Here is an 11,506-nt window from a genome sequence, read left to right as displayed (position 1 = left end):
GGTTAAGAGGTCTTCTTGTCACCCCCTTGCAACTCCCTATGTAACTCGATACTCATCCTCCCACACCTCCTATGCCTTTACTTACTTACTTTGTCTAGCTTTTCGCGATACTTTTTGGCAGAAGATTTACCGTGATCCATCATTTTCTTATAACGTGCTTGGCTTTCTTACTTTTTCCTTTTTCCTTTTTCATCTCCGAGAGAAAACTTTCAGAAAATAATAAAAAGAAAGGAAAGAGATAGAGAGAGAGAGAGAGAGAGAGAGAGAGAGAGAGAGAGAGAGAGAGAGAGAGAGAGAGAGAGAGAGAGAGAGAAAGAAAGAGAGTTGCACACACACACACACACACACACACACACACACATACAAATACAATATATCTGATTTGTCTCTTTCGTTTTTATCAATCACGTGAAGGGAATAAGAACTTGAAGGGAAAGTGCAATTTTCTAATTGGCAATTAGTACAGTAAATATCACGAGAGTATTGAAAAATGAAGTTAAAATATCTTGAAAAAAAAGTAAAAAAAAAAAAAAAGAAAAAAAGGAAGAAAAAAAAATATCTTGAAATGTAGTTAAAATAAAGTGACGCATTTTTCATTTTCTCTTTATCCCCTTTTGGAGAAACGATGATTATTAAAACGTTTGTATCATCGAACGAAAAGCCACGTACAGATGGTTTTATTTTTTCCAATATTCATTAATGTTTTCGAACAAATAGGGACGTCAAAGAGAATGGAGCAATAACGCGTCGAATAATGCGCCGTGTGTTTTTCGAAAGATTAAAATGTAAAATTTTAAATTGCCAGTGCCGTAATTACACGTGGACCCGATTGAAAGTCGAATGAATGAAAAGTTTTAACTATGAATCTAAAGAGAGAAAGAGAAAGAATGTTACCTGTCTATAATTGTGTAATAAAAGCGTATTAAAAATCTGTTGTACGATGTAATCTATTGATTAGTCGTACGGTCGAATCGAAAATGGTAAAAAAGTTTTAGATTAGGAGTCAATCTGGTACTCGTTCGTTATTCTATGTATAAAACGATCAGAGAAGTTTTAAACGAATATGTACGAGCATAGATGACTCTCACATACATATATAGATGCATGTATATATATATATATATATATATATATATATATATATATATATATATATATATATATATATATATATATATACACACAGACGCACACATATATATGCAGAGAAAATCCCGTAATCTGTAACTGTTCGCGCATTAATCACCCAAACGCGTTTGCGATTCGTGACTGATCGCGCATCAATTATCTGTCCCACTTGTTACATTGTAACGTTTCTTGTTTATCATCGATCGAGGATCGATTATCGATTTCGTTCGCGTAATTTCCATTTGAACGACACTATGGGACTGCGAATTAAGCGAAGATTTATTATCGGTCTTTACCGAGAAACCAAATTTTGTCTCTCTCTCTCTCTCTCTCTCTCTCTCTCTCTCTCTCTCTCTCTCTCTCGTTGCAGCAAGCATCCGAAAAGTCTTGCGCGTATAAACTGAAACGCAAAATAAAGGACGTGGAACGTATTGGTTCTCGTTGTGGTTAGGTACTCGAGTGCACGGTGCTCTTATGCTCGGCGTTAAATTAGGAAACGCTAGAAACTAATTCACTTGACGTTGCTGGACCCTTCCCGTCGCAAATTCTGCATACGAACGCAAATCCTAGAAAGAGAGGAAAGATAGATAGATAGATAGAGAGAGAGAGAGAGAGAGAGAGAGAGAGAGAGAACTTGCGCACGCGCATACCTCAACAAAATCATTTATTCACTGGACCAACTTTGGTTATGCGCTCGTGTCGGCCTCACCATTCGAGGGGGTTAATATCCTTGGAAAATTGGAATGTATTATTTAGCGAACGGCCAACCAAGGGTAATTGAATCGCACGGGCCACGCTCACGCCTCTCTCACAGAGTTCACCGATTTATCGCCAAATGAGAGATTTCCTTGTTTAGAAAAGTATCTTACGTTTAGAAGCCACGAAAGAGGATTCGATTATCTCTTCTTTTAATACAATCAAATACCTTTCTACAATGCCTTTTTACGTGCTGATTTAACAAATCTCTTTGATCTACTATGTCCTACTTCCTTTCCCTTTTTTTTTTTTTTTTCCTTTCTCAATCTCTCTCCCTATTTGTTTTCTTTCTCAATCTCTTTCCCTATTTCTCTTTTCTTTTTCTTTACCTTTTCCTTTTTTCTTTTCTTTTTTTTTTTTTTTTCTTTTTAGATTTTCTTCACCATGGATTTCGATCGGCACTCGATTTGCTTGCTTCAAGTAATTTAGCGGTTTTAAAACTCAGTGGTACTCCTTTTGCGTATTCCCGTTCCTAATGATCTTTTTATTGCCGTTAGAAATCTCGAACTATTGCCTGATCTACACTTTAACTTGTTAACTTTTAGAAATCGTGATAAAGATAAAGTTGAAAAGAAATATCATTGGAACATATTGAAATTGGAAAAGATAGCGTGGAATTTTTCTTTCGAAGAGAGTATATAATAGTTTTTTTTTCTTTTCTCTTTTTTTTTTTTTTTTTTTCAAAATTTTAACCAATTCAAAAATTTTAAAAAATTCTAACCATCCTTTTCTACAGAGAAATTGTAATTTCGAATTTTGCTCTCATTTTTCTTTTTTCTTCTTTTTTTTATTTCTTTTTTTCTTTTTTTTTTTTTTTTTTTTTTTTTTTTTTTTTTCTTTTTTGCTTTCTTTATTTTATCGTCGAAAAGGTATAATTCATCCGATACTTTCGTAAAACGATCGTAAAATCGACGAAAATTCCGTTGTACTCGAACACGGCTAGCACTTCTGGAATACGTCGGCGAACTCGTTCGTTGCGGTGGAGTTTCGATTATCTCGACTCATCGAGTAACGTGCGTTTATACATAGGATACGTAGAATTTCTGATGAATGCGTTGTAACGATCGATTTTTATACCACATGGATAGAGAATAGTTTAAAATCAGAAAGAGAGAGAGAGAGAAAGAGAGAGAGAGAAAGAATGAATTTTGTTTAATATGAAACGTTTTCGTGCGATTGAGCATAACAAAAAATTAAGTGAAATTTTTTGTTTTCCATTCTTTCCCCTTGTACTTGTACTATTCAATCTCATCTCTCTCTCTCTCTCTCTCTCTCTCTCTCTCTTTTTTTCCCGAATTTTATACATTTTCGAAGAGCCAAATCACAGGTAACAAGAGTAACTCGTACCTAAATCGATTTACTTTTCCTTCCGGGTTTCAATTCTCGGTGGGTCCACAGTGTGTTTCTATGCCGATCGATCAACGATTTCGTTTACATTTCATTTGTTCAACGATGCGAGCCTTCAAGTTACCAATTCGCTATACTTACCAATCGTGATAAATAAAAATAAAATGTCCACGATGAAAAGTTTCGAGTTAATGATTTTATTTTCTGAAACAAAACAGTAAGAGAGAGAGAGAGAGAGAGAGAGAGAGAGAGAGAGAGAGAGAGAGAGAAAATAAATTGTCGATTGAAAAACAGGAAATTTGTAATCACGTAAAAAAAGAAAGAAAGGAAGAAAAAGAGAAAAATAATTGTAAAATAAAAAAACATATTAATTGTATATGTACAATGTACAATAGACTAATGGCGAGAAGTAAATCGATGTCACCATAATCATAATTCCAGCCCGTATACTGATTTAAATAATTCAGTGTATATCGCTATTTGTTGAATAATGAAACACCTGTACGGACACAGTAGACAAACTGAGCGTATACGCGTAAATCATTTATGTCATTCAACATTGACGATCAAGGTCATAAATATTATCCATCAAGAACGTGCTTATGTTATTATACAACAGATACAATGTTATATGAATGGACAAAGTATGTTAAAGCGTTTATAATTTTACAAATTTGTTATAACATATTTTATATCATAACTATTTTAATAATGAAAAATAAAACTTATCGTTTCGATAGCGATAAAAAGTATTAAATAAAGAAAAAAAAATAAAAAAAAATCTTCTCTAATCTAATCTAATTTTTTGCAAAAGGCAAATATTATTTCCGAGACATTTTTTATATATATATATGTATATATCACTCTGAGAGACATCTAATAGACGAATAAATACTCGAATTGTATTTCGTCTAGAGATCACGAATTTCGTCGGTCGCACGCAAAGAAAGCCCAAATAGATTTGTTCGTACCAAAAAGTATACTCAGGCACGAAACTATAGATCAAGTGGTCGCCCCCGAGATTCCGTTTTCCTCTTAAGATCGAGTCGTTTGTCCGCTGGCAGATCCATCAGCACTGCCATAAATCACGGCCGCGTGCACCTAGAAAGAGAAAGAGAAAAGAAGAGAGAGAGAGAGAGAGAGAGAGAGAGAGAGAGAGAGAGAAAGAGGGAGATAAAGAAAGAAAGAAAGAAAGAAAGAAAGAGACCACTCTCTCGCATGCTCTCGCGCCCGTGAAGCCTTTATCAAAACAAATCTGTATGCTCGACTACCGTGGGAATGGACCGGAAAATTTGTTTAACGGCAGCTGCAATGTAGACCGGCGTAAATTCGTCTTTGCCGCATGTCCTTTTTCTCTCTTTCTCTTTCCTTGTCTTTTTCTATATAAGAGGTATCAAGAGACATTGTTTCTCAACAAAATGAGAAAAATGAAGGAAAAGGAAGATGCGAAGGTGGTAGTGCCGATGTAAGAGAAGTCGAGAGAAAAGTTGCGGAAGGTATAAGAGTAAAAAAGAGAGATAGGTAGATAGATAGATAGATAGATAGATAGATAGATAGATAGAGAGAGAGAGAGAGGAAGAAAAAAGAGAAGCAAAAGAAGAGTATAATGTCCTGGACGTAAAATGGGCGAGGAAACAGCGAGCCGTGCACGGCTTCGACTCAATTAAATGATCGTCTTCTCCTCGAGGGTCCCAGCGGAGGCACCAACCATTAATTTCGAAACACAGGGAACAAAGGGTCTACCTGGATATTCTTTCGGCTTTTGTTTTTCCCTTTAATATTTTTCTTCTCTACTCTTGTTCTATCTCGCTCTTGCTCCTTTCCTACCGTACCTTTTACCATCTCGACCTGCTACTAAGAGAAAGAGAGAGAAAGAGAGAGAGAGAGAGGGAGAGAGAGAAAGAGAGTAGAGGGCTTTAGCCGCAGGATAGCAAGAGCAAGGAAAGACAAGAAGGAAGAAAAGTAGAAGGAGTAGGAGGAGGAGAAGGAGGAGGAAGAGAAGGAGGAGGAGAAAGAGGAGGAGAAGGAGGTTGAGGTGGTAGAGGACGAGGACAACCTGTTCAGCCCACGGCTACGTTTCTCTTCTCCTGCGGTAGCGAGAAAGCCTCCTCCATCCCAAAGCCGCCACGCTTCTTTCTCCCCTCTTCGTGGTATATAACCACGCGTATACTTCTGATCGACTCGTCCAAGTAAAGCTTCTCTCACACCGAACGACCCATTAATATTCTTGTGAAAGCATAAGAGCTTGCTTAGGCGTGGCTCGATTCTAGTCATTGGGCCAACCACGTAATCTTTATGTATATATATATATATATATATATACACCTTTCTCTCTCTCTCTTTCTCTCTCTCTTTCTCTATACTTTTATTCCTATCTACATCTTCTTCTTTTTCTTCTTCTTTCACTTCTTTTTTTTTCTCTTCTCTTCCTGATGGATTAAGGTATTCAAATGACAGTGAGAAACTCAGGATGTTAGTTTCAGGATATCGACAACTAGAAACGTATCGTTTGATTCGCGACGAATGAATATCTTGATTTCCTGTTAAAATTCTTGAGATTTTTCTAACGGTACACGATCGATTGATATTTAAATATCTATAATATTATTTGGATTATTCATTGTATCAGTGAAAAATTAATAATTCCTCGACTTTCATGATGTTTCAATGATATTAATATCGTACGGTATAATAAAGCCGTTCAAAGGTATCGTTTTGGTAATCTCCGAAAGAATTTGATGAGGGAAAAAAAGAAAAGGTGAGAATTAGTTGCGTGGGATTTGACGATGAGTGCGAGAACCGGTTCGTTCGTTCGTTCAGCCGAAAGAGCGATTTGTTTGCACGAAACAGGCTGAGCCTACCTTTCTTTTTATGTAACAGTTCTTTTACCAAGGTATGAAGTAACTAAGAGGATTTTTTTCTTCTTCTTTTTCTTTTTCTTCCTCTTTTATTCTACGATCAGATTAGACATTCTACGATACTACTATTATTCGCGACAAAATTAGAATGTTGATTATTTGATTTGGAGGAATCATTTGAATTCGTACGAACGAACGAACGAACGAACGAATGAACGATTGACTGATCGATCGATCGATCGATAGATCGATTTGTTTCAACGTTTGATCTTCGTTCTATCACTGGGTAATACTCTTCACGGTAAGCCATTGTCTACGTGTGTACACTTGTTAGAGAGAAAAGAGGAAGGATCTATTTGTTTAGTGATCTATGATACCAAGTTTAATTTCTAAGAGAGGACAAGAAAGAAAGAAAGAAAGAGAGCGAGAGAGAGAGAGAGAGAGAGAGAGAGGGAGAGAGAGAGAAAATAGGAAAGAGGGAGGAAGGACGGAAGGGTGACTATGAACTGGATCTAACAATACGAAACGAGAAACGTACATTACAATTAACTTTCACCTGCATCGATTTCCATTAACGACATTCTCGTTCTACGTCCGTTTTGAGTTAATTAAATTTTTCTTTAAATCAAATTACCAGCTATTTTCTTTTATTTTTATTTTCTTTTCTTTTTTTTTCTTTCATTTTTTCTTCTTCTTCTCCTTCTTCTTCCTTTATGTCATATCGACGTTGGTTTAGTTTGTATAAAAAAATCAAAAGAGCTCTGATATCGTCCAATTAAGATAAAACCCGAAGCTTCAATGGTAACGTAAAGTCACAAATTTTTCTTCCTTATAATCGTATTTCCGGTAGACTGGATCATCCTGTAGGACATAGAAGAAGACTATGAAGTTGTTATAATATGTGTGTGTGGCTTGAGACGGGCGAACTGTAAAATGATAGATGACGCGTAAACGTGCTTAGATAGATATCCGACAAGAGCCGGAAGGAAAACGTAAAATTCAGCTCAAGTACGAAGATAAATGTCGTAAATCCATCTATACGAGATATTGGCCCTGGATCGGTCAACCATAACGGCACTTATGTATGTTCATTCTCCAAGATTTTTCAAAATCATATTATTCGTAACGTTAATTTTTCATTTGTATGTCTGCTTGTGCGTGTGGGCGTATATGTGTGTTTATGTGTGTTGTGTGTTGTGTTCTGATCAAAAAAAAACAAAAGAAAAAAAAAAGAAAATAAAGAAACAATTAATCTTTCTTATTTCCTCTTGTACTATATACCTTTCAAGTGAAAACAAAAAAGGCGAAGAAGAAGAAGAAGAAGAAGAAGAAGAAGAAGAAGAAGAAGAAAAAGAACAAAAAGAAGAAGAAAAACCGATATGCTTCTGGACCGGCTTATCGTACCTAACATTCGTCTAAACACGACATTTGTCCAAGCTCAGAGTCGGATTTACGGAATGATTAAAGTGCTCGATCTTGCAAGGAGGAGAGAATGAGAGAGAGAGAGTGAGAGAGAGAGAGAGAGAGAGAGAAAAGACGAACTAACGTAGATAGAGATAGAAATCAAACAAAGGAGAGAGAGAGAGAGAGAGAGAGAGAGAGAGAGAGAGAAACAAAGTGGAAGAGATACAGGGAGAGACAGGAAACGAATGTGATTCGCTTGGACGAGCAATTTACAGCTCGAAGAATATGGCCCCGGCGTGTAAACCGCATTGAAATTCACGGCAAGCACGGAACTCCACCGGCGTTGAACTATGGGCAAGCTGTTGCAACCTACTGTTTTCTCTCTGTCTTTGTCTTTCTCTCTCTTACTCACCCTCTATCGGTACCGTTTCTCTCTTCTCCTATCTTCTCTCTCTCTCTCTCTCTCTCTCTCTCTTTCTCTCTCTTTCTCTCTTTCTCTTTCTCTTTCTCTTTTACTTCGTGCAACCCCTGATATTTCGTGGTGCGCGCGCGCGCCCGCCCGTATACACTGTCTCCGTCTAGTTGGCATTTAATTCTTGCCGCACCCCTTCCTTCGAAATCCATTTAAAATCCCCAGGAGGTAGAAACTAAGAGATAGAGAGAAAGAGAGAGAGAGAGAGTGAGAGAGAGTGAGATTGAGAGAGAGAGAAAGAGAGAGAGAGAATTGTATTGTGATATACGTTCATACGTATATGTATGTACATGTATACTACGGAACTTATGTTTCTACGGGACGGAAGAACAATGACGGAAGTCGCCCGTGGAATGTATCGGATATATACGGATGACTGTGAGCGTAACGTTGTGGATATATCGAGTTAGAGAGAAATCCTCGTGATGCTTTAAATAGTTAGAAGAATGACGTTGTTTATACTACTGTATGATATACTTTTCAAAAGTCTTGTTTATTTAAAAAAAAAAAAAATAAAAATAAAAAAAAAAAAAAGAAAGAAAAAAAAGAAAAATAAGAACAACATTTTTGTTTCTCTTTTTGTTTTCATAACATAAAAATAAACGTTGTAGATTAATTAATAGTCAATACTCTTTAGATTGTAATGATATTGAATGGATATTTTCTAATTTGAATTATAGCATATCGTATGTATCATTTAAAGGAGAATAAATATATATTTTTATGAATATAATTCTTTCAATCGAATTGTTTTTTTATTTATTTATTTTGTTAATTAAATGAAGCTTCGATCGATAGTTCTAAATAAAGATAATATAGTACGTAGGATTAATTTGCAAATGAATTTGTGTATTTCTTTTGTTTCTTTTTTTCTTCTTTTTTTTTCCCCCCCTTTAATTTATTTGAAAATTCGATTTTTTTTTTGTTTTTTTTTTTTGTTTTTTTTTCTATAAGACAAGAAGATCTCTTACGATTACTTTATTTATATTTTCTTTCTTTCACCTCTACGTCTAGTTTCTTCACGCACGAAATCTAGATTAAATGGTACGGTCCAGCGAGCAAACGTTGAACGCTTCACATGATGGAAAGCAGCGACCACCTGGAAGGTGGGAAGAAGAGCGGCCGCAAGAGAGAAGAGTATATATATATATATATATATACATTATATACATGTATGTACGTATGTATGTATACTATTATATCTCCCATAATATTCTCCGATGATTCTTCGATCTATTATCCACGCCCTTACCCTTTCACTCACTCATCCTCTCGTCCCTTGACCAACGACGTAGCGATTCTCTTTTACTTCCACAAAACGTTCTTTCGAGAAACGTCACAAAGAAACTTAAGGAGGTGCTTCGAGTAAACAAAAAAATGATGCGAGTAAAAAAGAGTTCTTTTAGAAAGCCGCCAACAATTTTCATAATATTTCTTAATACCTCGACGATGACCATTCTAACCGACCTATTTCTCTCTCTCTCTCTCTCTCTCTCTCTCTCTTACTCTCTCTCTCTCTCTCTCTCTGTCTCATCTTCAGATCTATCTGTCATTATGACAAGAGAAGGAAAGAAGAAAGAAAAGAAGAAGGATAGATCTGGTAAAGAGTTGTCTCTCTATTGTAATTGAATTTCGATTCGATTTTAATATATCGATAATTTTAATTAGTCTCAAATTAGTCTTGATAAGATGTAACAGGTGTTAAGATAAATACTTAACTATTATAATTACTTTCTGCGATAGGATTATTTGCTAACATTCTTTAAAATATCTTCTTATATATATCTCTCTCTCTCTTTCTCTCTTTTTATACACACACACACACACACAACACACACACACACACACACACACATATACACATACATATGTATATAACAATAACAAAAGTGATAAATATTGCTCAACCAGGATATCTTTATCACGACGTTAATGACATAACGTATCTCTCAGAATGCGTTTCCTGCTTCGAGTGCATACAGATTACGGTGCAGTAATGCAGGTCATAAGTCAGTGTATCCTGCAGGATATATGAACCAATTATGGGTTAATCTTTGCCACATAGACACTACGAAGCACAATAAGGGAGCGACTTTACCGCTAGCCACCCGATAACAGACGTAATAAATAAACGTATCCGCGTGGCACACGTACAGTGTTCGAACTATGCGACTATGAAAATCGCCAAGGGCTATTTGCCTTGGTAGTACCCCTCCCCTCCCTTTATACCCTTCAATTCTCCTAAATATCCTCTACGTTCTCTTTACGATTTATAGGAATATCGAAATTTCGATTCCTTCTTTTCTTTTTTTTTTTTTTTTATTCAATTAAAAATTTGACAAACAAAAAGAATGTCAAATTGCAATTATTTTACGAATAAAGTAATAATAATAATATCTTTCAAATAACAATTACGAAGGGATACAATTTTTTCGAATATTTCGATCAACGTAGAAAGCAATTAAGTTAAAGTGTGATTCGAATCAAGTCCGATTCCCCTTTTTAATGAATGTAATTTTAAAAAAGTTGATTCGATTGGAGTTTAAGTAAAAAAATTCATACGATGATGATGATAGGAGCTCACTTGTACGCCACCGACCGGTATGCGTGCGTGCAAAGGAAATTTAAGTATACCGGCTCGACGAGTTAAGTATAATACGAGCTCTATAACTCTCTCTCTCTCTCTCTCTCTCTCTCCGTCTCACATATATAAGAATATATATACAGACATATACACATACATACTCTAAAGCTGCAGCTTGCTCTCGTAGCGGCAGCATCGCTCGCAGCGTTCTACGTCTTGCAATAATCTTTCTGCGTTACCCAGTATAGCCCAGCATCCGTTCTTCTTCTTCTTCTTCATCTTCTTCTTCTTCTTCTTCTTCTTCTTCTTCTTCTTCTTCTTCTTCCTCTTCTTCTTCTTCTTCATCTCTTGTGTTATTATTGTTGTGCAGGAGGAGGCTACGGTGGGTATCTTGTCAAATCGAGCAGGTGTTTCACCCGGGCGGCCTTTCTACCCTCATACTAGCGCTTACTATATATTTTGACGATTAGTTCTGGACCGAGCTTCTTCGAAGTGCGGAGGCTGCTTACTCCCTTCCTCATCCCATTCTCTTCGTCTCAGGGACGCATCCAATGATTCTCGATTACACGAATCGCATTTAAATTTGTCCTTTTTTATTTTATCTATTCAACACAAATATCTATTTATTTATATATGACGAATAAATTTTTATTAGATTCTACGAAAAAGAAACATTTTATGTTAAACGTTTGATTAAATAGTTTGATTAAACACACACACACACATATATATATATATATATATATATATATATATACGTAAATGACAAAATGAAAGATTTGTAATAGAATCATTGTGCTAGGACCGACGAATTTTATTATACGTAAGAATAGAAAAGTAGACAAAAAGTAGAAAGTAGAAGGAGAATATGAACTAACGGAAAAAAAGAAGATACAGTTTTAGATATCATTTGGATGAAGGTTAGGTAACGTACATAAGTAACATCAAAGATGTACA

At 35.7% G+C, this 11,506-nt stretch overlaps 1 long non-coding RNA gene across 1 annotated transcript in view; it reads right to left on the bottom strand.

Moving 5' to 3' along the window:
* Nucleotides 1–3,544: 3,544 nt before the first annotated feature.
* Nucleotides 3,545–11,506, bottom strand: part of LOC124949317 — an 8,349-nt gene continuing 387 nt past the window's right edge. Inside the window, exons 1-4 of the long non-coding RNA XR_007101045.1 lie at nucleotides 11,484–11,506; nucleotides 10,711–11,151; nucleotides 6,628–6,950; nucleotides 3,545–4,332 (exon numbers count right to left, since the gene is read on the bottom strand). The exon at nucleotides 11,484–11,506 is cut by the window's right edge and continues 387 nt beyond it. This is a non-coding gene — a long non-coding RNA (uncharacterized LOC124949317). The remainder of the gene's footprint in view (nucleotides 4,333–6,627; nucleotides 6,951–10,710; nucleotides 11,152–11,483) is intronic.

The sequence above is a fragment of the Vespa velutina genome, chromosome 5 (genome assembly GCF_912470025.1).
Source record: "Vespa velutina chromosome 5, iVesVel2.1, whole genome shotgun sequence".
NCBI classification, from domain to species: Eukaryota; Metazoa; Arthropoda; class Insecta; order Hymenoptera; family Vespidae; genus Vespa; species Vespa velutina.
The sequence above is the reverse complement of the archived record's forward strand: the minus strand, read 5'-3'. Positions and strand labels throughout refer to the sequence as shown.